We start from the raw sequence: 27,193 nt of genomic DNA, 5'->3' as shown, positions 1-27,193 counted from the left end.
CCCAAACACCCTTTTCGAATACCTTCCATTTAATACATCAGAAAAAGCCATTTTGCGTTTGCAAATGGCCTGATTCTTCAGACCAGCCTTCTTGCAACTGCAATGATAGTTCGTACATCTTGCACGTAGGCAGAGCTTTTAAGGAGAAATTTAATAGTTCCTATGTTGCACAAAAATGAAGTGCTTCAAACAAAGACATACTTTGCATGCACAGAGAAGAGGTGGAATATATGTAAGACTGGAGACACAGGTAAAATGAGAAATAGATTGACTGCTTCGCTGCCAAGTTTTATACGCCATTTCTTCAGTGCAATACAAGAAAGCACCAAACAGTATAACAAAGTTGTCAATTGCTTTCATAGTCCATTCCCTTTGTTTAGTGCTGTGAAAGGAAGAGCCAAATTACAAAATTGATCAATGATGTTTCAGAAATTTCCCAAAGGGAATAACAAGCAGAGTGTTAAAAACTGCATTTACTCACAGGTTTTGAGCAGGAAACACTGAATAGCTATTAAAGTGCAATATCCTAGGGAACACTGCCTCTGTCAAAGATGATCCAAATGGAATTGATGAAAAGTCCCAATTACAAACAACAGAATCAAAATAGGGTGAGGGGACACCCGGATTTGAACCAGGGACCTCTTGATCTGCAGTCAAATGCTCTACCACTGAGCTATATCCCCAGCTTTTCAGTAAAATCAGAATGACAAAATATCACTACATCATGAAAGAGTGTGAGGATCATACCAAGTTGTGCCAGAAAGTACAACCTTGAAACTGTGGAACAGGAGAAGTAGTCCTTAATATTATTTATTAAAGGAAAACTGGATCATTTAAAAACAGATTTATTTGTTTCATTGTTATTTTATTTGAATAGGCAGTGGTACATAGGACCAATGCCTCTACATACAATGATTGTTTTGAAACATTCTTAAAGGGGAAGAGGTTTTTACGGGACACCTTATCATTTGAGGATTGGTTACCACAATCACTGAGATGGTGATGAAGTATGATTGTTTTGGGCCAAATTCTGGTGGAGAAAGATATCTACGTACCACTACAATTCGGTATTTGGAAGGTACACCCAAAACCCCTTTCGAATACCTTCCATTTAATACATCAGAAAAAGCCATTTTGCGTTTGCAAATGGCCTGATTCTTCAGACCAGCCTTCTTGCAACTGCAATGATAGTTCATACATCTTGCACGTAGGCAGAGCTTTTAAGGAGAAATTAAATAGTTCCTACGTTGCACAAAAATGAAGTGCTTCAAACAAACACATACTTTGCATGCACAGAGAAGAGGTGGAATATATGTAAGACTGAAGACACAGGTGAAATGAGAAATAGATTGACTGCTTCGCTGCCAAGTTTTATACGCCATTTCGTCAGTGCAATACAAGAAAGCACCAAACAGTATAACAAAGTTGTCAATTGCTTTCATAGTCCATTGCCTTTGTTTACTGCTGTGAAAGGAAGAGCCAAATTACAAAATTGATCAATGATGTTTCAGAAATTTCCCAAAGGGAATAACAAGCAGAGTGTTAAAAACTGCATTTACTCACAGGTTTTGAGCAGGAAACACTGAAATGCTATTAAAGTGCAATATCCTAGGGAACACTGACTCTGTCAAAGACGATCCAAATGGAATTGATGAAAAGTCCCAATTACAAACAACAGAATCAAAATAGGGTGAGGGGACACCCGGATTTGAACAAGGGACCTATTGATCTGCAGTCAAATGCTCTACCACTGAGCTATATCCCCAGCTTTTCGGTAAAATCAGAATGACAAAATATCAGTACATCATGAAAGAGTGTGAGGATCATACTAAGTTGTGCCAGAAAGTACAACCTTGAAACTGTGGAACAGGAGAAGTAGTCCTTAATATTATTTATTAAAGGAAAACTGGATCATTTAAAAACAGATTTATTTGTTTCATTGTTATTTTATTTGAATAGGCAGTGGTACATAGGACCAATGCCTCTACATACAAGGATTGTTTTGAAACATTCTTAAAGGGGAAGAGGTTTTTACGGGACACCTTATCATTTGAGGATTGGTTACCACAATCACTGAGATGGTGATGAAGTATGATTGTTTAGGGCCAAATTATGGTGGAAAAACATTTCTACGTACCACTACAATTCGGTATTTGGAAGGTACACCCAAACACCCCTTTCGAATACCTTCCATTTAATACATCAGAAAAAGCCATTTTGCGTTTGCAAATGGCCTGATTCTTCAGACCAGCCTTCTTGCAACTGCAATGATAGTTCGTACATCTTGCACGTAGGCAGAGCTTTTAAGGAGAAATTAAATAGTTCCTACGTTGCACAAAAATGAAGTGCTTCAAACAAACACATACTTTGCATGCACAGAGAAGAGGTGGAATATATGTAAGACTGAAGACAGAGGTGAAATGAGAAATAGATTGACTGCTTCGCTGCCAAGTTTTATACGCCATTTCTTCAGTGCAATACAAGAAAGCACCAAACAGTATAACAAAGTTGTCAATTGGTTTCATAGTCCATTCCCTTTGTTTAGTGCTATGAAAGGAAGAGCCGAATTCCAAAATTGATCAATGATGTTTCAGAAATTTCCCAAAGGGAATAACAAGCCGAGTGTTAAAAACTGCATTTACTCACAGGTTTTGAGCAGGAAACACTGAAATGCTATTAAAGTGCAATATCCAAGGGAACACTGACTCTGTTAAAGATGAACCAAATGGAATTGATGAAAAGTCCCAATTACAAACAACAGAATCAAAATAGGGTGAGGGGACACCCGGATTTGAACCAGGGACCTCTTGATCTGCAGTCAAATGCTCTACCACTGAGCTATATCCCCAGCTTTTCGGTAAATTCAGAATGACAAAATATCAGTACATCATGAAAGAGTGTGAGGATCATACTAAGTTGTGCCAGAAAGTACAACCTTGAAACTGTGGAACAGGAGAAGTAGTCCTTAATATTATTTATTAAAGGAAAACTGGATCATTTAAAAACAGATTTATTTGTTTCATTGTTATTTTATTTGAATAGGCAGTGGTACATAGGACCAATGCCTCTACATACAAGGATTGTTTTGAAACATTCTTAAAGGGGAAGAGGTTTTTACGGGACACCTTATCATTTGAGGATTGGTTACCACAATCACTGAGATGGTGATGAAGTATGATTGTTTAGGGCCAAATTATGGTGGAAAAACATTTCTACGTACCACTACAATTCGGTATTTGGAAGGTACACCCAAACACCCCTTTCGAATACCTTCCATTTAATACATCAGAAAAAGCCATTTTGCGTTTGCAAATGGCCTGATTCTTCAGACCAGCCTTCTTGCAACTGCAATGATAGTTCGTACATCTTGCACGTAGGCAGAGCTTTTAAGGAGAAATTAAATAGTTCCTACGTTGCACAAAAATGAAGTGCTTCAAACAAACACATACTTTGCATGCACAGAGAAGAGGTGGAATATATGTAAGACTGAAGACAGAGGTGAAATGAGAAATAGATTGACTGCTTGGCTGCCAAGTTTTATACGCCATTTCTTCAGTGCAATACAAGAAAGCACCAAACAGTATAACAAAGTTGTCAATTGGTTTCATAGTCCATTCCCTTTGTTTAGTGCTATGAAAGGAAGAGCCGAATTCCAAAATTGATCAATGATGTTTCAGAAATTTCCCAAAGGGAATAACAAGCCGAGTGTTAAAAACTGCATTTACTCACAGGTTTTGAGCAGGAAACACTGAAATGCTATTAAAGTGCAATATCCAAGGGAACACTGACTCTGTTAAAGATGAACCAAATGGAATTGATGAAAAGTCCCAATTACAAACAACAGAATCAAAATAGGGTGAGGGGACACCCGGATTTGAACCAGGGACCTCTTGATCTGCAGTCAAATGCTCTACCACTGAGCTACATCCCCAGCTTTTCAGGAAAATCAGAATGACAAAATATCAGTACATCATGAAAGAGTGAGTGGATCATACTAAGTTGTTCCGGAAAGTACAACCTTGAAACTGTGGAACAGGAGAAATAGTCCTTAATATTATTTATTAAAGGAAAACTGGATCATTTAAAAACAGATATTTGTTTCATTGTTATTTTATTTGAATAGGCAGTGGTACATAGAACCAATGCCTCTACATACAATGATTATTTTGAAACATTCTGAAAGGGGAAGAGGTTTTTGCGGGACACCTTATCATTTGAGGATTGGTTACCACAATCACTGAGATGGTGATGAAGTATGATTGTTTTGGGCCAAATTATGGTGGAAAAACATTTCTTTGTACCACTACAATTCGGTATTTGGAAGGTACACCCAAACACCCCTTTCGAATACCTTCCATTTAATACATCAGAAAAAGCCATTTTGCATTTGCAAATGGCCTGATTCTTCAGACCAGCCTTCTTGCAACTGCAATGATAGTTCGTACATCTTGCACGTAGGCAGAGCTTTTAAGGAGAAATTAAATAGTTCCTACATTGCACAAAAATGAAGTGCTTCAAACAAACACATACTTTGCAAGCACAGAGAAGAGGTTGAATATATGTAAGACTGAAGACACAGGTGAAATGAAAAATAGATTGACTGCTTCGCTGCCAAGTTTTATACGCCATTTCTTCAGTGCAATACAAGAAAGCACCAAACAGTATAACAAAGTTGTCAATTGGTTTCATAGTCCATTCCCTTTGTTTAGTGCTGTGAAAGGAAGAGCCGAATTCCAAAATTGATCAATGATGTTTCAGAAATTTCCCAAAGGGAATACCAAGCCGAGTGTTAAAAACTGCATTTACTCACAGGTTTTGAGCAGGAAACACTGAAATGCTATTAAACTGCAATATCCAAGGGAACACTGACTCTGTTAAAGATGATCCAAATGGAATTGATGAAAAGTCCCAATTACAAACAACAGAATCAAAATAGGGTGAGGGGACACCCGGATTTGAAACAGGGACCTCTTGATCTGCAGTCAAATGCTCTACCACTGAGCTATATCCCCAGCTTTTCAGTAAAATCAGAATGACAAAATATGAGTACATCATGAAAGAGTGTGAGGATCATACTAAGTTGTGCCAGACAGTACAACATTGAAACTGTGGAACAGGAGAAGTAGTCCTTAATATTATTTATTAAAGTAAAACTGGATCATTTAAAAAACAGATTTATTTGTTTCATTGTTATTTTATTTGAATAGGCAGTGGTACATAGAACCAATGCCTCTACATACAATGATTGTTTTGAAACATTCTTAAAGGGGAAGAGGTTTTTACAGGACACCTTATCATTTGAGGATTGGTTACCACAATCACGGATATGGTGATGAAGTATGATTGTTTTGGGCCAAATTATGGTGGAAAAACATTTCTACGTACCACTACAATTCGGTATTTGGAAGGTACACCCAAGCACCCCTTTCGAATACCTTCCATTTAATACATCAGAAAAAGCCATTTTGCGTTTGCAAATGGCCTGATTCTTCAGACCAGCCTTCTTGCAACTGCAATGATAGTTCGTACCTCTTGCACGTAGGCAGAGCTTTTAAGGAGAAATTAAATAGTTCCTACGTTGCACAAAAATGAAGTGCTTCAAACAAACACATACTTTGCATGCACAGAGAAGAGGTGGAATATATGTAAGACTGGAGACACAGGTGAAATGAGAAATAGATTGACTGCTTCGCTGCCAAGTTTTATACGCCATTTCTTCAGTGCAATACAAGAAAGCACCAAACAGTATAACAAAGTTGTCAATTGCTTTCATAGTCCATTCCCTTTGTTTAGTGCTGTGAAAGGAAGAGCCAAATTACAAAATTGATCAATGATGTTTCAGAAATTTCCCAAAGGGAATAACAAGCAGAGTGTTAAAAACTGCATTTACTCACAGGTTTTGAGCAGGAAACACTGAAATGCTAATAAAGTGCAATATCCTAGGGAACACTGACTCTGTCGAAGATGATCCAAATGGAATTGATGAAAAGTCCCAATTACAAACAACAGAATCAAAATAGGGTGAGGGGACACCCGGATTTGAACCAGGGACCTCTTGATCTGCAGTCAAATGCTCTACCACTGAGCTATATCCCCAGCTTTTCAGTAAACTCAGAATGACAAAATATCAGTACATCATGAAAGAGTGTGAGGATCATACCAAGTTGTGCCAGAAAGTTCAACCTTGAAACTGTGGAACAGGAGAAGTAGTCCTTAATATTATTTATTAAAGGAAAACTGGATCATTTAAAAACAGATTTATTTGTTTCATTGTTATTTTATTTGAATAGGCAGTGGTACATAGGACCAATGCCTCTACATACAATGATTGTTTTAAAACATTCTTAAAGGGGAAGAGGTTTTTACGGGACACCTTATCATTTGAGGATTGGTTACCACAATCACTGAGATGGTGATGAAGTATGATTGTTTTGGGCCAAATTATGGTGGAAAAACATTTCTACGTACCACTACAATTCGGTATTTGGAAGGTACACCCAAAACCCCTTTCGAATACCTTCCATTTAATACATCAGAAAAAGCCAATTTGCGTTTGCAAATGGCCTGATTCTTCAGACCAGCCTTCTTGCAACTGCAATGATAGTTCGTACATCTTGCACGTAGGCAGAGCTTTTAAGGAGAAATTAAATAGTTCCTACGTTGCACAAAAATGAAGTGCTTCAAACAAACACATACTTTGCATGCACAGAGAAGAGGTGGAATATATGTAAGACTGAAGACACAGGTGAAATGAGAAATAGATTGACTGCTTCGCTGCCAAGTTTTATACGCCATTTCGTCAGTGCAATACAAGAAAGCACCAAACAGTATAACAAAGTTGTCAATTGCTTTCATAGTCCATTCCCTTTGTTTAGTGCTGTGAAAGGAAGAGCCAAAATACAAAATTGATCAATGATGTTTCAGAAATTTCCCAAAGGGAATAACAAGCAGAGTGTTAAAAACTGCATTTACTCACAGGTTTTGAGCAGGAAACACTGAAATGCTATTAAAGTGCAATATCCTAGGGAACACTGACTCTGTCAAAGATGATCCAAATGGAATTGATGAAAAGTCCCAATTACAAACAACAGAATCAAAATAGGGTGAGGGGACACCCGGATTTGAACAAGGGACCTATTGATCTGCAGTCAAATGCTCTACCACTGAGCTATATCCCCAGCTTTTCAGGAAAATCAGAATGACAAAATATCAGTACATCATGAAAGAGTGTGAGGATCATACTAAGTTGTGCCAGAAAGTACAACCTTGAAACTGTGGAACAGGAGAAGTAGTCCTTAATATTATTTATTAAAGGAAAACTGGATCATTTAAAAACAGATTTATTTGTTTCATTGTTATTTTATTTGAATAGGCAGTGGTACATAGGACCAATGCCTCTACATACAAGGATTGTTTTGAAACATTCTTAAAGGGGAAGAGGTTTTTACGGGACACCTTATCATTTGAGGATTGGTTACCACAATCACTGAGATGGTGATGAAGTATGATTGTTTTGGGCCAAATTATGGTGGAAAAACATTTCTACGTACCACTACAATTCGGTATTTGGAAGGTACACCCAAACACCCCTTTCGAATACCTTCCATTTAATACATCAGAAAAAGCCATTTTGCGTTTGCAAATGGCCTGATTCTTCAGACCAGCCTTCTTGCAACTGCAATGATAGTTCGTACATCTTGCACGTAGGCAGAGCTTTTAAGGAGAAATTAAATAGTTCCTACGTTGCACAAAAATGAAGTGCTTCAAACAAACACATACTTTGCATGCACAGAGAAGAGGTGGAATATATGTAAGACTGAAGACAGAGGTGAAATGAGAAATAGATTGACTGCTTTGCTGCCAAGTTTTATACGCCATTTCTTCAGTGCAATACAAGAAAGCACCAAACAGTATAACAAAGTTGTCAATTGGTTTCATAGTCCATTCCCTTTGTTTAGTGCTATGAAAGGAAGAGCCTAATTCCAAAATTGATCAATGATGTTTCAGAAATTTCCCAAAGGGAATAACAAGCCGAGTGTTAAAAACTGCATTTACTCACAGGTTTTGAGCAGGAAACACTGAAATGCTATTAAAGTGCAATATCCAAGGGAACACTGACTCTGTTAAAGATGATCCAAATGGAATTGATGAAAAGTCCCAATTACAAACAACAGAATCAAAATAGGGTGAGGGGACACCCGGATTTGAACCAGGGACCTCTTGATCTGCAGTTAAATGCTCTACCACTGAGCTACATCCCCAGCTTGTCATGAAAATCAGAATGACAAAATATCAGTACATCATGAAAGAGTGAGTGGATCATACTAAGTTGTTCCGGAAAGTACAACCTTGAAACTGTGAAACAGGAGAAATAGTCCTTAATATTATTTATTAAAGGAAAACTGGATCATTTAAAAACAGATATTTGTTTCATTGTTATTTTATTTGAATAGGCAGTGGTACATAGAACCAATGCCTCTACATACAATGATTGTTTTGAAACATTCTGAAAGGGGAAGAGGTTTTTGCGGGACACCTTATCATTTGAGGATTGGTTACCACAATCACTGAGATGGTGATGAAGTATGATTGTTTTGGGCCAAATTATGGTGGAAAAACATTTCTTTGTACCACTACAATTCGGTATTTGGAAGGTACACCCAAACACCCCTTTCGAATACCTTCCATTTAATACATCAGAAAAAGCCATTTTGCGTTTGCAAATGGCCTGATTCTTCAGACCAGCCTTCTTGCAACTGCAAGGATAGTTCGTACATCTTGCACGTAGGCAGAGCTTTTAAGGAGAAATTAAATAGTTCCTACGTTGCACAAAAATGAAGTGCTTCAAACAAACACATACTTTGCATGCACAGAGAAGAGGTGGAATATATGTAAGACTGAAGACACAGGTGAAATGAGAAATAGATTGACTGCTTCGCTGCCAAGTTTTATACGCCATTTCTTCAGTGCAATACAAGAAAGCACCAAACAGTATAACAAAGTTGTCAATTGGTTTCATAGTCCATTCCCTTTGTTTAGTGCTGTGAAAGGAAGAGCCGAATTCCAAAATTGATCAATGATGTTTCAGAAATTTACCAAAGAGAATACCAAGCAGAGTGTTAAAAACTGCATTTACTCACAGGTTTTAAGCAGGAAACATTGAAATGCTATTAAAGTGCAATATCCAAGGGAACACTGACTCTGTCAAAGATGATTCAAATGGAATTGATGAAAAGTCCCAATTACAAACAACAGAATCAAAATAGGGTGAGGGGACACCCGGATTTGAACCAGGGACCTCTTGATCTGCAGTCAAATGCTCTACCACTGAGCTATATCCCCATCTTTTCAATAAAATCAGAATGACAAAATATCAGTACATCATGAAAGAGTGTGAGGATCATACTAAGTTGTGCCAGAAAGTACAACCTTGAAACTGTGGAACAGGAGAAGTAGTCCTTAATATTATTTATTAAAGGAAAACTGGATCATTTAAAAACAGATATTTGTTTCATTGTGATTTTATTTGAATAGGCAGTGGTACATAGGACCAATGCCTCTACATACAATGATTGTTTTGAAACATTCTTAAAGGGGAAGAGGTTTTTACGGGACACCTTATCATTTGAGGATTGGTTACCACAATCACTGAGATGGTGATGAAGTATGATTGTTTTGGGCCAAATTATGGTGGAAAAACATTTCTACGTACCACTACAATTCGGTATTTGGAAGGTACACCCAAACAACCCTTTCGAATACCTTCCATTTAATACATCAGAAAAAGCCATTTTGCGTTTCCAAATGGCTAGATTCTTCAGACCAGCCTTCTTGCAACTGCAATGATAGTTCGTACATCTTGCAAGTAGGCAGAGCTTTTAAGGAGAAATTAAATGGTTCCTACGTTGCACAAAAATGAAGTGCTTCAAACAAACATATACTTTGCATGCACAGAGAAGAGGTGGAATATATGTAAGACTGAAGACAGAGGTGAAATGAGAAATAGATTGACTGCTTCGCTGCCAAGTTTTATACGCCATTTCTTCAGTGCAATACAAGAAAGCACCAAACAGTATAACAAAGTTGTCAATTGGTTTCATAGTCCATTTCCTTTGTTTAGTGCTATGAAATGAAGAGCCGAATTCCAAAATTGATCAATGATGTTTCAGAAATTTCCCAAAGGGAATACCAAGCCGAGTGTTAAAAACTGCATTTACTCACAGGTTTTGAGCAGGAAACACTGAAATGCTATTAAACTGCAATATCCAAGGGAACACTGACTCTGTTAAAGATGATCCAAATGGAATTGATGAAAAGTCCCAATTACAAACAACAGAATCAAAATAGGGTGAGGGGACACCCGGATTTGAACCAGGGACCTCTTGATCTGCAGTCAAATGCTCTACCACTGAGCTATATCCCCAGCTTTTCAGTAAAATCAGAATGACAAAATATCAGTACATCATGAAAGAGTGTGAGGATCATACTAAGTTGTGCCAGAATGTACAACCTTGAAACTGTGGAACAGGAGAAGTAGTCCTTAATATTATTTATTAAAGGAAAACTGGATCATTTAAAAAACAGATTTATTTGTTTCATTGTTATTTTATTTGAATAGGCAGTGGTACATAGGACCAATGCATCTACATACAATGATTGTTTTGAAACATTCTTAAAGGGGAAGAGGTTTTTACGGGACACCTTATCATTTGAGGATTGGTTACCACAATCACGGAGATGGTGATGAAGTATGATTGATTTAGGCCAAATTATGGTGGAAAAACATTTCTAAGTACCACTACAATTCGGTATTTGGAAGGTACACCCAAACACCCCTTTCGAATACCTTCCATTTAATACATCAGAAAAAGCCATTATGCGTTTGCAAATTGCCTGATTCTTCAGACCAGCCTTCTTGCAACTGCAATGATAGTTCGTACATCTTGCACGTAGGCAGAGCTTTTAAGGAGAAATTAAATAGTTCCTACGTTGCACAAAAATGAAGTGCTTCAAACAAACACATACTTTGCATGCACAGAGAAGAGGTGGAATATATGTAAGACTGAAGACAGAGGTGAAATGAGAAATAGATTGACTGCTTCGCTGCCAAGTTTTATACGCCATTTCTTCAGTGCAATACAAGAAAGCACCAAACAGTATAACAAAGTTGTCAATTGGTTTCATAGTCCATTCCCTTTGTTTAGTGCTATGAAAGGAAGAGCCGAATTCCAAAATTGATCAATGATGTTTCAGAAAATTCCCAAAGGGAATACCAAGCCGAGTGTTAAAAACTGCATTTACTCACAGGTTTTGAGCAGGAAACACTGAAATGCTATTAAACTGCAATATCCAAGGGAACACTGACTCTGTTAAAGATGATCCAAATGGAATTGATGAAAAGTCCCAATTACAAACAACAGAATCAAAATAGGGTGAGGGGACACCCGGATTTGAACCAGGGACCTCTTGATCTGCAGTCCAATGCTCTACCGCTGAGCTATATCCCCAGCTTTTTAGTAAACTCAGAATGACAAAATATGAGTATATCATGAAAGAGGGTGAGGATCATACTAAGTGGTGCCAGAAAGTACAACCTTGAAACTGTGGAACAGGAGAAGTAGTCCTTAATATTATTTATTAAAGGAAAACAGGATCATTTAAAAAACAGATTTATTTGTTTAATTGTTATTTTATTTGAATAGGCAGTGGTACATAGAACCAATGCCTCTACATACAATGATTATTTTGAAACATTCTTAAAGAAGTAGAGGTTTTTACGGGACACCTTATCATTTGAGGATTGGTTACCACAATCACGGAGATGGTGATGAAGTATGATTGTTTTGGGCCAAATTATGGTGGAAAAACATTTCTACGTACCACTACAATTCGGTATTTGGAAGGTACACCCAAACACCCCTTTCGAATACCTTCCATTTAATACATCAGAAAAAGCCATTTTGCGTTTGCAAATGGCCTGATTCTTCAGACCAGCCTTCTTCCAACTGCAATGATAGTTCGTACATCTTGCACGTAGGCAGAGCTTTTAAGGAGAAATTAAATAGTTCCTATGTTGCACAAAAATGAAGTGCTTCAAACAAACACATACTTTGCATGCACAGAGAAGGGGTGGAATATATGTAAGACTGGAGACACAGGTGAAATGAGAAATAGATTGACTGCTTCGCTGCCAAGTTTTATACGCCATTTCTTCAGTGCAATACAAGAAAGCACCAAACAGTATAACAAAGTTGTCAATTGCTTTCGTAGTCCATTCCCTTTGTTTAGTGCTGTGAAAGGAAGAGCCAAATTACAAAATTGATCAATGATGTTTCAGAAATTTCCCAAAGGGAATAACAAGCAGAGTGTTAAAAACTGCATTTACTCACAGGTTTTGAGCAGGAAACACTGAAATGCTATTAAACTGCAATATCCAAGGGAACACTGACTCTGTTAAAGATGATCCAAATGGAATTGATGAAAAGTCCCAATTACAAACAACAGAATCAAAATAGGGTGAGGGGACACCCGGATTTGAACCAGGGACCTCTTGATCTGCAGTCAAATGCTCTACCACTGAGCTATATCCCCAGCTTTTCAGTAAAATCAGAATGACAAAATATCAGTACATCATGAAAGAGTGTGAGGATCATACTAAGTTGTGCCAGAATGTACAACCTTGAAACTGTGGAACAGGAGAAGTAGTCCTTAATATTATTTATTAAAGGAAAACTGGATCATTTAAAAAACAGATTTATTTGTTTCATTGTTATTTTATTTGAATAGGCAGTGGTACATAGGACCAATGCATCTACATACAATGATTGTTTTGAAACATTCTTAAAGGGGAAGAGGTTTTTACGGGACACCTTATCATTTGAGGATTGGTTACCACAATCACGGAGATGGTGATGAAGTATGATTGATTTAGGCCAAATTATGGTGGAAAAACATTTCTAAGTACCACTACAATTCGGTATTTGGAAGGTACACCCAAACACCCCTTTCGAATACCTTCCATTTAATACATCAGAAAAAGCCATTATGCGTTTGCAAATTGCCTGATTCTTCAGACCAGCCTTCTTGCAACTGCAATGATAGTTCGTACATCTTGCACGTAGGCAGAGCTTTTAAGGAGAAATTAAATAGTTCCTACGTTGCACAAAAATGAAGTGCTTCAAACAAACACATACTTTGCATGCACAGAGAAGAGGTGGAATATATGTAAGACTGAAGACAGAGGTGAAATGAGAAATAGATTGACTGCTTCGCTGCCAAGTTTTATACGCCATTTCTTCAGTACAATACAAGAAAGCACCAAACAGTATAACAAAGTTGTCAATTGGTTTCATAGTCCATTCCCTTTGTTTAGTGCTATGAAAGGAAGAGCCGAATTCCAAAATTGATCAATGATGTTTCAGAAAATTCCCAAAGGGAATAACAAGCCGAGTGTTAAAAACTGCATTTACTCACAGGTTTTGAGCAGGAAACACTGAAATGCTATTAAACTGCAATATCCAAGGGAACACTGACTCTGTTAAAGATGATCCAAATGGAATTGATGAAAAGTCCCAATTACAAACAACAGAATCAAAATAGGGTGAGGGGACACCCGGATTTGAACCAGGGACCTCTTGATCTGCAGTCCAATGCTCTACCGCTGAGCTATATCCCCAGCTTTTTAGTAAACTCAGAATGACAAAATATGAGTATATCATGAAAGAGGGTGAGGATCATACTAAGTGGTGCCAGAAAGTACAACCTTGAAACTGTGGAACAGGAGAAGTAGTCCTTAATATTATTTATTAAAGGAAAACAGGATCATTTAAAAAACAGATTTATTTGTTTCATTGTTATTTTATTTGAATAGGCAGTGGTACATAGAACCAATGCCTCTACATACAATGATTATTTTGAAACATTCTTAAAGAAGTAGAGGTTTTTACGGGACACCTTATCATTTGAGGATTGGTTACCACAATCACGGAGATGGTGATGAAGTATGATTGTTTTGGGCCAAATTATGGTGGAAAAACATTTCTACGTACCACTACAATTCGGTATTTGGAAGGTACACCCAAACACCCCTTTCGAATACCTTCCATTTAATACATCAGAAAAAGCCATTTTGCGTTTCCAAATGGCTAGATTCTTCAGACCAGCCTTCTTGCAACTGCAATGATAGTTCGTACATCTTGCAAGTAGGCAGAGCTTTTAAGGAGAAATTAAATGGTTCCTACGTTGCACAAAAATGAAGTGCTTCAAACAAACATATACTTTGCATGCACAGAGAAGAGGTGGAATATATGTAAGACTGAAGACAGAGGTGAAATGAGAAATAGATTGACTGCTTCGCTGCCAAGTTTTATACGCCATTTCTTCAGTGCAATACAAGAAAGCACCAAACAGTATAACAAAGTTGTCAATTGGTTTCATAGTCCATTCCCTTTGTTTAGTGCTATGAAAGGAAGAGCCGAATTCCAAAATTGATCAATGATGTTTCAGAAATTTCCCAAAGGGAATACCAAGCCGAGTGTTAAAAACTGCATTTACTCACAGGTTTTGAGCAGGAAACACTGAAATGCTATTAAACTGCAATATCCAAGGGAACACTGACTCTGTTAAAGATGATCCAAATGGAATTGATGAAAAGTCCCAATTACAAACAACAGAATCAAAATAGGGTGAGGGGACACCCGGATTTGAACCAGGGACCTCTTGATCTGCAGTCAAATGCTCTACCACTGAGCTATATCCCCAGCTTTTCAGTAAAATCAGAATGACAAGATATCAGTACATCATGAAAGAGTGTGAGGATCATACTAAGTTGTGCCAGAATGTACAACCTTGAAACTGTGGAACAGGAGAAGTAGTCCTTAATATTATTTATTAAAGGAAAACTGGATCATTTAAAAAACAGATTTATTTGTTTCATTGTTATTTTATTTGAATAGGCAGTGGTACATAGGACCAATGCATCTACATACAATGATTGTTTTGAAACATTCTTAAAGGGGAAGAGGTTTTTACGGGACACCTTATCATTTGAGGATTGGTTACCACAATCACGGAGATGGTGATGAAGTATGATTGATTTAGGCCAAATTATGGTGGAAAAACATTTCTAAGTACCACTACAATTCGGTATTTGGAAGGTACACCCAAACACCCCTTTCGAATACCTTCCATTTAATACATCAGAAAAAGCCATTATGCGTTTGCAAATTGCCTGATTCTTCAGACCAGCCTTCTTGCAACTGCAATGATAGTTCGTACATCTTGCACGTAGGCAGAGCTTTTAAGGAGAAATTAAATAGTTCCTACGTTGCACAAAAATGAAGTGCTTCAAACAAACACATACTTTGCATGCACAGAGAAGAGGTGGAATATATGTAAGACTGAAGACAGAGGTGAAATGAGAAATAGATTGACTGCTTCGCTGCCAAGTTTTATACGCCATTTCTTCAGTGCAATACAAGAAAGCACCAAACAGTATAACAAAGTTGTCAATTGGTTTCATAGTCCATTCCCTTTGTTTAGTGCTATGAAAGGAAGAGCCGAATTCCAAAATTGATCAATGATGTTTCAGAAAATTCCCAAAGGGAATAACAAGCCGAGTGTTAAAAACTGCATTTACTCACAGGTTTTGAGCAGGAAACACTGAAATGCTATTAAACTGCAATATCCAAGGGAACACTGACTCTGTTAAAGATGATCCAAATGGAATTGATGAAAAGTCCCAATTACAAACAACAGAATCAAAATAGGGTGAGGGGACACCCGGATTTGAACCAGGGACCTCTTGATCTGCAGTCCAATGCTCTAACGCTGAGCTATATCCCCAGCTTTTTAGTAAACTCAGAATGACAAAATATGAGTATATCATGAAAGAGGGTGAGGATCATACTAAGTGGTGCCAGAAAGTACAACCTTGAAACTGTGGAACAGGAGAAGTAGTCCTTAATATTATTTATTAAAGGAAAACAGGATCATTTAAAAAACAGATTTATTTGTTTCATTGTTATTTTATTTGAATAGGCAGTGGTACATAGAACCAATGCCTCTACATACAATGATTATTTTGAAACATTCTTAAAGAAGTAGAGGTTTTTACGGGACACCTTATCATTTGAGGATTGGTTACCACAATCACGGAGATGGTGATGAAGTATGATTGTTTTGGGCCAAATTATGGTGGAAAAACATTTCTACGTACCACTACAATTCGGTATTTGGAAGGTACACCCAAACACCCCTTTCGAATACCTTCCATTTAATACATCAGAAAAAGCCATTTTGCGTTTGCAAATGGCCTGATTCTTCAGACCAGCCTTCTTCCAACTGCAATGATAGTTCGTACATCTTGCACGTAGGCAGAGCTTTTAAGGAGAAATTAAATAGTTCCTATGTTGCACAAAAATGAAGTGCTTCAAACAAACACATACTTTGCATGCACAGAGAAGGGGTGGAATATATGTAAGACTGGAGACACAGGTGAAATGAGAAATAGATTGACTGCTTCGCTGCCAAGTTTTATACGCCATTTCTTCAGTGCAATACAAGAAAGCACCAAACAGTATAACAAAGTTGTCAATTGCTTTCGTAGTCCATTCCCTTTGTTTAGTGCTGTGAAAGGAACAGCCAAATTACAAAATTGATCAATGATGTTTCAGAAATTTCCCAAAGGGAATAACAAGCAGAGTGTTAAAAACTGCATTTACTCACAGGTTTGGAGCAGGAAACACTGAAATGCTATTAAAGTGCAATATCCTAGGGAACACTGACTCTGTCAAAGATGATCCAAATGGAATTGATAAAAAGTCCCAATTACAAACAACAGAATCAAAATAGGGTGAGGGGACACCCGGATTTGAACCAGGGACCTCTTGATCTGCAGTGAAATGCTCTACCACTGAGCTATATCCCCAGATTTTCAGTAAAATCAGAATGACAAAATATCAGTACATCATGAAAGAGTGTGAGGATCATACCAAGTTGTGCCAGAAAGTACAACCTTGAAACTGTGGAACAGGAGAAGTAGTCCTTAATATTATTTATTAAAGGAAAACTGGATCATTTAAAAACAGATTTATTTGTTTCATTGTTATTTTATTTGAATAGGCAGTGGTACATAGGACCAATGCCTCTACATACAATGATTGTTTTGAAACATTCTTAAAGGGGAAGAGGTTTTTACGGTACACCTTATCATTTGAGGATTGGTTACCACAATCACTGAGATGGTGATGAAGTATGATTGTTTTGGGCCAAATTATGGTGGAAAAACATTTCTACGTACCACTACAATTCGGTATTTGGAAGGTACACCCAAAACCCCTTTCGAATACCTTCCATTTAATACATCAGAAAAAGCCATTTTGCGTTTGCAAATGGCCTGATTCTTCAGACCAGCCTTCTTGCAACTGCAATGATAGTTCGTACATCTTGCACGTAGGCAGAGCTTTTAAGGAGAAATTAAATAGTTCCTACGTTGCACAAAAATGAAGTGCTTCAAACAAACCCATACTTTGCATGCACAGAGAAGAGGTGGAATATATGTAAGACTGGAGACACAGGTGAAATGAGAAATAGATTGACTGCTTCGCTGCCAAGTTTTATACGCCATTTCGTCAGTGCAATACAAGAAAGCACCAAACAGTATAACAAAGTTGTCAATTGCTTTCATAGTCCATTCCCTTTGTTTAGTGCTGTGAAAGGAAGAGCCAAATTACAAAATTGATCAATGATGTTTCAGAAATTTCCCAAAGGGAATAACAAGCAGAGTGTTAAAAACTGCATTTACTCACAGGTTTTGAGCAGGAAACACTGAAATGCTAATAAAGTGCAATATCCTAGAGAACACTGACTCTGTCGAAGATGATCCAAATGGAATTGATGAAAAGTCCCAATTACAAACAACAGAATCAAAATAGGGTGAGGGGACACCCGGATTTGAACCAGGGACCTCTTGATTTGCAGTCAAATGCTCTACCACTGAGCTATATCCCCAGCTTTTCAGTAAACTCAGAATGACAAAATATCAGTACATCATGAAAGAGTGTGAGGATCATACCAAGTTGTGCCAGAAAGTACAACCTTGAAACTGTGGAACAGGAGAAGTAGTCCTTAATATTATTTATTAAAGGAAAACTGGATCATTTAAAAACAGATATTTGTTTCATTGTGATTTTATTTGAATAGGCAGTGGTACATAGGACCAATGCCTCTACATACAATGATTGTTTTAAAACATTCTTAAAGGGGAAGAGGTTTTTACGGAACACCTTATCATTTGAGGATTGGTTACCACAATCACTGAGATGGTGATGAAGTATGATTGTTTTGGGCCAAATTATGGTGGAAAAACATTTCTACGTACCACTACAATTCGGTATTTGGAAGGTACACCCAAAACCCCTTTCGAATACCTTCCATTTAATACATCAGAAAAAGCCATTTTGCGTTTGCAAATGGCCTGATTCTTCAGACCAGCCTTCTTGCAACTGCAATGATAGTTCGTACATCTTGCACATAGGCAGAGCTTTTAAGGAGAAATTAAATAGTTCCTACGTTGCACAAAAATGAAGTGCTTCAAACAAACACATACTTTGCATGCACAGAGAAGAGGTGGAATATATGTAAGACTGAAGACACAGGTGAAATGAGAAATAGATTGACTGCTTCGCTGCCAAGTTTTATACGCCATTTCGTCAGTGCAATACAAGAAAGCACCAAACAGTATAACAAGGTTGTCAATTGCTTTCATAGTCCATTCCCTTTGTTTAGTGCTGTGAAAGGAAGAGCCACATTACAAAATTGATCAATGATGTTTCAGAAATTTCCCAAAGGGAATAACAAGCAGAGTGTTAAAAACTGCATTTACTCACAGGTTTTGAGCAGGAAACACTGAAATGCTATTAAAGTGCAATATCCTAGGGAACACTGACTCTGTCAAAGATGATCCAAATGGAATTGATGAAAAGTCCCAATTACAAACAACAGAATCAAAATAGGGTGAGGGGACACCCGGATTTGAACAAGGGACCTATTGATCTGCAGTCAAATGCTCTACCACTGAGCTATATCCCAAGCTTTTCATGAAAATCAGAATGACAAAATATCAGTACATCATGAAAGAGTGTGAGGATCATACTAAGTTGTGCCAGAAAGTACAACCTTGAAACTGTGGAACAGGAGAAGTAGTCCTTAATATTATTTATTAAAGGAAAACTGGATCATTTAAAAACAGATTTATTTGTTTCATTGTTATTTTATTTGAATAGGCAGTGGTACATAGGACCAATGCCTCTACATACAAGGATTGTTTTGAAACATTCTTAAAGGGGAAGAGGTTTTTACGGGACACCTTATCATTTGAGGATTGGTTACCACAATCACTGAGATGGTGATGAAGTATGATTGTTTTGGGCCAAATTATGGTGGAAAAAAAATTCTACGTACCACTACAATTCGGTATTTGGAAGGTACACCCAAACACCCCTTTCGAATACCTTCCATTTAATACATCAGAAAAAGCCATTTTGCGTTTGCAAATGGCCTGATTCTTCAGACCAGCCTACTTGCAACTGCAATGATAGTTCGTACATCTTGCACCTAGGCAGAGCTTTTAAGGAGAAATTAAATAGTTCCTACGTTGCACAAAAATGAAGTGCTTCAAACAAACACATGCTTTGCATGCACAGAGAAGAGGTGGAATATATGTAAGACTGAAGAGAGAGGTGAAATGAGAAATAGATTGACTGCTTCGCTGCCAAGTTTTATACGCCATTTCTTCAGTGCAATACAAGAAAGCACCAAACAGTATAACAAAGTTGTCAATTGGTTTCATAGTCCATTCCCTTTGTTTAGTGCTATGAAAGGAAGAGCCGAATTCCAAAATTGATCAATGATGTTTCAGAAATTTCCCAAAGGGAATAACAAGCCGAGTGTTAAAAACTGCATTTACTCACAGGTTTTGAGCAGGAAACACTGAAATGCTATTAAAGTGCAATATCCAAGGGAACACTGACTCTGTTAAAGATGATCCAAATGGAATTGATGAAAAGTCCCAATTACAAACAACAGAATCAAAATAGGGTGAGGGGACACCCGGATTTGAACCAGGGACCTCTTGATCTGCAGTCAAATGCTCTACGACTGAGCTACATCCCCAGCTTTTCAGGAAAATCAGAATGAGCAAATATCAGTACATCATGAAAGAGTGAGTGGATCATACTAAGTTGTTCCGGAAAGTACAACCTTGAAACTGTGGAACAGGAGAAATAGTCCTTAATATTATTTATTAAAGGAAAACTGGATCATTTAAAAACAGATATTTGTTTCATTGTTATTTTATTTGAATAGGCAGTGGTACATAGAACCAATGCCTCTACATACAATGATTGTTTTGAAACATTCTGAAAGGGGAAGAGGTTTTTGCGGGACACCTTATCATTTGAGGATTGGTTACCACAATCACTGAGATGGTGATGAAGTATGATTGTTTTGGGCCAAATTATGGTGGAAAAACATTTCTTTGTACCACTACAATTCGGTATTTGGAAGGTACACCCAAACACCCCTTTCGAATACCTTCCATTTAATACATCAGAAAAAGCCATTTTGCGTTTGCAAATGGCCTGATTCTTCAGACCAGCCTTCTTGCAACTGCAATGATAGTTCGTACATCTTGCACGTAGGCAGAGCTTTTAAGGAGAAATTAAATAGTTCCTACGTTGCACAAAAATGAAGTGCTTCAAACAAACACATACTTTGCATGCACAGAGAAGAGGTGGAATATATGTAAGACTGAAGACACAGGTGAAATGAGAAATAGATTGACTGCTTCGCTGCCAAGTTTTATACGCCATTTCTTCAGTGCAATACAAGAAAGCACCAAACAGTATAAAAAAGTTGTCAATTGGTTTCATAGTCCATTGCCTTTGTTTAGTGCTGTGAAAGGAAGAGCCGAATTCCAAAATTGATCAATGATGTTTCAGAAATTTACCAAAGGGAATACCAAGCAGAGTGTTAAAAACTGCATTTACTCACAGGTTTTAAGCAGGAAACATTGAAATGCTATTAAAGTGCAATATCCAAGGGAACACTGACTCTGTCAAAGATGATTCAAATGGAATTGATGAAAAGTCCCAATTACAAACAACAGAATCAAAATAGGGTGAGGGGACACACGGATTTGAACCAGGGACCTCTAGATCTGCAGTCAAATGCTCTACCACTGAGCTATATCCCCATCTTTTCATTAAAATCAGAATGACAAAATATCAGTACATCATGAAAGAGTGTGAGGATCATACTAAGTTGTGCCAGAAAGTACAACCTTGAAACTATGGAACAGGAGAAGTAGTCCTTAATATTATTTATTAAAGGAAAACTGGATCATTTAAAAACAGATATTTGTTTCATTGTGATTTTATTTGAATAGGCAGTGGTACATAGGACCAATGCCTCTACATACAATGATTGTTTTGAAACATTCTTAAAGGGGAAGAGGTTTTTACGGGACACCTTATCATTTGAGGATTGGTTACCACAATCACTGAGATGGTGATGAAGTATGATTGTTTTGGGCCAAATTATGGTGGAAAAACATTTCTACGTACCACTACAATTCGGTATTTGGAAGGTACACCCCAAACCCCTTTCGAATACCTTCCATTTAATACATCAGAAAAAGCCATTTTGCGTTTGCAAATGGCCTGATTCTTCAGACCAGCCTTCTTGCAACTGCAATGATAGTTCGTACATCTTGCACGTAGGCAGAGCTTTTAAGGAGAAATTAAATAGTTCCTACGTTGCACAAAAATGAAGTGCTTCAAACAAACACATACTTTGCCTGCACAGAGAAGAGGTGGAATATATGTAAGACTGGAGACACAGGTGAAATGAGAAATAGATTGACTGCTTCGCTGCCAAGTTTTATACGCCATTTCGTCAGTGCAATACAAGAAAGCACCAAACAGTATAACAAAGTTGTCAATTGCTTTCATAGTCCATTCCCTTTGTTTAGTGCTGTGAAAGGAAGAGCCAAATTCCAAAATTGATCAATGATGTTTCAGAAATTTCCCAAAGGGAATAACAAGCAGAGTGTTAAAAACTGCATTTACTCACAGGTTTTGAGCAGGAAACACTGAAATGCTATTAAAGTGCAATATCAGAGGGAACACTGACTCTGTCAAAGATGATCCAAATGGAATTTATGAAAAGTCCCAATTACAAACAACAGAATCAAAATAGGGTGAGGGGACACCCGGATTTGAACCAGGGACCTCTTGATCTGCAGTCCAATGCTCTACCACTGAGCTATATCCCCAGATTTTCAGTAAAATCAGAATGACAAAATATGAGTACATCATGAAAGAGTGTGAGGATCATACTAAGTTGTGCCAGAAAGTACAACCTTGAAACTGTGGAACAGGAGAAGTAGTCCTTAATATTATTTATTAAAGGAAAACTGGATCATTTAAAAAACAGATTTATTTGTTTCATTGTTATTTTATTTTAATAGGCAGTGGTACATAGAACCAATGCCTCTACATACAATGATTGTTTTGAAACATTCTTAAAGAAGAAGAGGTTTTTACGGGACACCTTATCATTTGAGGATTGGTTACCACAATCACGGATATGGTGATGAAGTATGATTGTTTTGGGCCAAATTATGGTGGAAAAACATTTTTACGTACCACTACAATTCGGTATTTGGAAGGTACACCCAAACACCCCTTTCGAATACCTTCCATTTAATACATCAGAAAAAGCCATTTTGCGTTTGCAAATGGCCTGATTCTTCAGACCAGCCTTCTTGCAACTGCAATGATAGTTCCTACATCTTGCACGTAGGCAGAGCTTTTAAGGAGAAATTAAATAGTTCCTATGTTGCACAAAAATGAAGTGCTTCAAACAAAGACATACTTTGCATGCACAGAGAAGAGGTGGAATATATGTAAGACTGAAGACACAGGTGAAATGAGAAATAGATTGACTGCTTCGCTGCCAAGTTTTTATACGCCTTTTCTTCAGTGCAATACAAGAAAGCACCAAACAGTATAACAAAGTTGTCAATTGCTTTCATAGTCCATTCCCTTTGTTTAGTGCTGTGAAAGGAAGAGCCAAATTGCAAAATTGATCAATGATGTTTCAGAAATTTCCCAAAGGGAATAACAAGCAGAGTGTTAAAAACTGCATTTACTCACAGGTTTTGAGCAGGAAACACTGAAATGCTAATAAAGTGCAATATCCTAGGGAACACTGACTCTGTCGAAGATGATCCAAATGGAATTGGTAAAAAGTCCCAATTACAAACAACAGAATCAAAATAGGGTGAGGGGACACCCGGATTTGAACCAGGGACCTCTTGATCTGCAGTGAAATGCTCTACCACTGAGCTATATCCCCAGATTTTCAGTAAAATCAGAATGACAAAATATCAGTACATCATGAAAGAGTGTGAGGATCATACCAAGTTGTGCCAGAAAGTACAACCTTGAAACTGTGGAACAGGAGAAGTAGTCCTTAATATTATTTATTAAAGGAAAACTGGATCATTTAAAAACAGATTTATTTGTTTCATTGTTATTTTATTTGAATAGGCAGTGGTACATAGGACCAATGCCTCTACATACAATGATTGTTTTGAAACATTCTTAAAGGGGAAGAGGTTTTTACGGTACACCTTATCATTTGAGGATTGGTTACCACAATCACTGAGATGGTGATGAAGTATGATTGTTTTGGGCCAAATTATGGTGGAAAAACATTTCTACGTACCACTACAATTCGGTATTTGGAAGGTACACCCAAAACCCCTTTCGAATACCTTCCATTTAATACATCAGAAAAAGCCATTTTGCGTTTGCAAATGGCCTGATTCTTCAGACCAGCCTTCTTGCAACTGCAATGATAGTTCGTACATCTTGCACGTAGGCAGAGCTTTTAAGGAGAAATTAAATAGTTCCTACGTTGCACAAAAATGAAGAGCTTCAAACAAACCCATACTTTGCATGCACAGAGAAGAGGTGGAATATATGTAAGACTGGAGACACAGGTGAAATGAGAAATAGATTGACTGCTTCGCTGCCAAGTTTTATACGCCATTTCGTCAGTGCAATACAAGAAAGCACCAAACAGTATAACAAAGTTGTCAATTGCTTTCATAGTCCATTCCCTTTGTTTAGTGCTGTGAAAGGAAGAGCCAAATTACAAAATTGATCAATGATGTTTCAGAAATTTCCCAAAGGGAATAACAAGCAGAGTGTTAAAAACTGCATTTACTCACAGGTTTTGAGCAGGAAACACTGAAATGCTAATAAAGTGCAATATCCTAGAGAACACTGACTCTGTCGAAGATGATCCAAATGGAATTGATGAAAAGTCCCAATTACAAACAACAGAATCAAAATAGGGTGAGGGGACACCCGGATTTGAACCAGGGACCTCTTGATTTGCAGTCAAATGCTCTACCACTGAGCTATATCCCCAGCTTTTCAGTAAACTCAGAATGACAAAATATCAGTACATCATGAAAGAGTGTGAGGATCATACCAAGTTGTGCCAGAAAGTACAACCTTGAAACTGTGGAACAGGAGAAGTAGTCCTTAATATTATTTATTAAAGGAAAACTGGATCATTTAAAAACAGATATTTGTTTCATTGTGATTTTATTTGAATAGGCAGTGGTACATAGGACCAATGCCTCTACATACAATGATTGTTTTAAAACATTCTTAAAGGGGAAGAGGTTTTTACGGGACACCTTATCATTTGAGGATTGGTTACCACAATCACTGAGATGGTGATGAAGTATGATTGTTTTGGGCCAAATTATGGTGGAAAAACATTTCTACGTACCACTACAATTCGGTATTTGGAAGGTACACCCAAAACCCCTTTCGAATACCTTCCATTTAATACATCAGAAAAAGCCATTTTGCGTTTGCAAATGGCCTGATTCTTCAGACCAGCCTTCTTGCAACTGCAATGATAGTTCGTACATCTTGCACATAGGCAGAGCTTTTAAGGAGAAATTAAATAGTTCCTACGTTGCACAAAAATGAAGTGCTTCAAACAAACACATACTTTGCATGCACAGAGAAGAGGTGGAATATATGTAAGACTGAAGACACAGGTGAAATGAGAAATAGATTGACTGCTTCGCTGCCAAGTTTTATACGCCATTTCGTCAGTGCAATACAAGAAAGCACCAAACAGTATAACAAGGTTGTCAATTGCTTTCATAGTCCATTCCCTTTGTTTAGTGCTGTGAAAGGAAGAGCCACATTACAAAATTGATCAATGATGTTTCAGAAATTTCCCAAAGGGAATAACAAGCAGAGTGTTAAAAACTGCATTTACTCACAGGTTTTGAGCAGGAAACACTGAAATGCTATTAAAGTGCAATATCCTAGGGAACACTGACTCTGTCAAAGATGATCCAAATGGAATTGATGAAAAGTCCCAATTACAAACAACAGAATCAAAATAGGGTGAGGGGACACCCGGATTTGAACAAGGGACCTATTGATCTGCAGTCAAATGCTCTACCACTGAGCTATATCCCAAGCTTTTCAGGAAAATCAGAATGACAAAATATCAGTACATCATGAAAGAGTGTGAGGATCATACTAAGTTGTGCCAGAAAGTACAACCTTGAAACTGTGGAACAGGAGAAGTAGTCCTTAATATTATTTATTAAAGGAAAACTGGATCATTTAAAAACAGATTTATTTGTTTCATTGTTATTTTATTTGAATAGGCAGTGGTACATAGGACCAATGCCTCTACATACAAGGATTGTTTTGAAACATTCTTAAAGGGGAAGAGGTTTTTACGGGACACCTTATCATTTGAGGATTGGTTACCACAATCACTGAGATGGTGATGAAGTATGATTGTTTTGGGCCAAATTATGGTGGAAAAAAAATTCTACGTACCACTACAATTCGGTATTTGGAAGGTACACCCAAACACCCCTTTCGAATACCTTCCATTTAATACATCAGAAAAAGCCATTTTGCGTTTGCAAATGGCCTGATTCTTCAGACCAGCCTACTTGCAACTGCAATGATAGTTCGTACATCTTGCACGTAGGCAGAGCTTTTAAGGAGAAATTAAATAGTTCCTACGTTGCACAAAAATGAAGTGCTTCAAACAAACACATGCTTTGCATGCACAGAGAAGAGGTGGAATATATGTAAGACTGAAGAGAGAGGTGAAATGAGAAATAGATTGACTGCTTCGCTGCCAAGTTTTATACGCCATTTCTTCAGTGCAATACAAGAAAGCACCAAACAGTATAACAAAGTTGTCAATTGGTTTCATAGTCCATTCCCTTTGTTTAGTGCTATGAAAGGAAGAGCCGAATTCCAAAATTGATCAATGATGTTTCAGAAATTTCCCAAAGGGAATAACAAGCCGAGTGTTAAAAACTGCATTTACTCACAGGTTTTGAGCAGGAAACACTGAAATGCTATTAAAGTGCAATATCCAAGGGAACACTGACTCTGTTAAAGATGATCCAAATGGAATTGATGAAAAGTCCCAATTACAAACAACAGAATCAAAATAGGGTGAGGGGACACCCGGATTTGAACCAGGGACCTCTTGATCTGCAGTCAAATGCTCTACGACTGAGCTACATCCCCAGCTTTTCAGGAAAATCAGAATGAGCAAATATCAGTACATCATGAAAGAGTGAGTGGATCATACTAAGTTGTTCCGGAAAGTACAACCTTGAAACTGTGGAACAGGAGAAATAGTCCTTAATATTATTTATTAAAGGAAAACTGGATCATTTAAAAACAGATATTTGTTTCATTGTTATTTTATTTGAATAGGCAGTGGTACATAGAACCAATGCCTCTACATACAATGATTGTTTTGAAACATTCTGAAAGGGGAAGAGGTTTTTGCGGGACACCTTATCATTTGAGGATTGGTTACCACAATCACTGAGATGGTGATGAAGTATGATTGTTTTGGGCCAAATTATGGTGGAAAAACATTTCTTTGTACCACTACAATTCGGTATTTGGAAGGTACACCCAAACACCCCTTTCGAATACCTTCCATTTAATACATCAGAAAAAGCCATTTTGCGTTTGCAAATGGCCTGATTCTTCAGACCAGCCTTCTTGCAACTGCAATGATAGTTCGTACATCTTGCACGTAGGCA

The 27,193-nt window shown here is 37.5% G+C and overlaps 11 non-coding genes across 11 annotated transcripts; all 11 read right to left on the bottom strand.

Moving 5' to 3' along the window:
• Positions 1-611: 611 nt before the first annotated feature.
• On the bottom strand, positions 612-683 carry TRNAC-GCA (transfer RNA cysteine (anticodon GCA)). The gene has a single exon. It is a non-coding gene; the product is annotated as a tRNA-Cys (tRNA).
• Positions 684-2,776: 2,093 nt separating this feature from the next.
• TRNAC-GCA (transfer RNA cysteine (anticodon GCA)) lies at positions 2,777-2,848 on the bottom strand. The gene has a single exon. It is a non-coding gene; the product is annotated as a tRNA-Cys (tRNA).
• Positions 2,849-3,859: 1,011 nt separating this feature from the next.
• TRNAC-GCA (transfer RNA cysteine (anticodon GCA)) lies at positions 3,860-3,931 on the bottom strand. The gene has a single exon. It is a non-coding gene; the product is annotated as a tRNA-Cys (tRNA).
• A 2,093-nt stretch (positions 3,932-6,024) lies between these two features.
• On the bottom strand, positions 6,025-6,096 carry TRNAC-GCA (transfer RNA cysteine (anticodon GCA)). The gene has a single exon. It is a non-coding gene; the product is annotated as a tRNA-Cys (tRNA).
• A 3,174-nt stretch (positions 6,097-9,270) lies between these two features.
• TRNAC-GCA (transfer RNA cysteine (anticodon GCA)) lies at positions 9,271-9,342 on the bottom strand. The gene has a single exon. It is a non-coding gene; the product is annotated as a tRNA-Cys (tRNA).
• A 1,009-nt stretch (positions 9,343-10,351) lies between these two features.
• Positions 10,352-10,423, bottom strand: TRNAC-GCA (transfer RNA cysteine (anticodon GCA)). The gene has a single exon. It is a non-coding gene; the product is annotated as a tRNA-Cys (tRNA).
• A 2,096-nt stretch (positions 10,424-12,519) lies between these two features.
• On the bottom strand, positions 12,520-12,591 carry TRNAC-GCA (transfer RNA cysteine (anticodon GCA)). Its single transcript has one exon. It is a non-coding gene; the product is annotated as a tRNA-Cys (tRNA).
• A 2,096-nt stretch (positions 12,592-14,687) lies between these two features.
• On the bottom strand, positions 14,688-14,759 carry TRNAC-GCA (transfer RNA cysteine (anticodon GCA)). Its single transcript has one exon. It is a non-coding gene; the product is annotated as a tRNA-Cys (tRNA).
• Positions 14,760-17,937: 3,178 nt separating this feature from the next.
• Positions 17,938-18,009, bottom strand: TRNAC-GCA (transfer RNA cysteine (anticodon GCA)). Its single transcript has one exon. It is a non-coding gene; the product is annotated as a tRNA-Cys (tRNA).
• Positions 18,010-22,261: 4,252 nt separating this feature from the next.
• On the bottom strand, positions 22,262-22,333 carry TRNAC-GCA (transfer RNA cysteine (anticodon GCA)). Its single transcript has one exon. It is a non-coding gene; the product is annotated as a tRNA-Cys (tRNA).
• Positions 22,334-24,428: 2,095 nt separating this feature from the next.
• Positions 24,429-24,500, bottom strand: TRNAC-GCA (transfer RNA cysteine (anticodon GCA)). Its single transcript has one exon. It is a non-coding gene; the product is annotated as a tRNA-Cys (tRNA).
• Positions 24,501-27,193: the final 2,693 nt, after the last annotated feature.

Source organism: Lissotriton helveticus, chromosome 1_2 (genome assembly GCF_964261635.1).
Source record: "Lissotriton helveticus chromosome 1_2, aLisHel1.1, whole genome shotgun sequence".
NCBI lineage: Eukaryota > Metazoa > Chordata > Amphibia > Caudata > Salamandridae > Lissotriton > Lissotriton helveticus.
The sequence above is the reverse complement of the archived record's forward strand: the minus strand, read 5'-3'. Positions and strand labels throughout refer to the sequence as shown.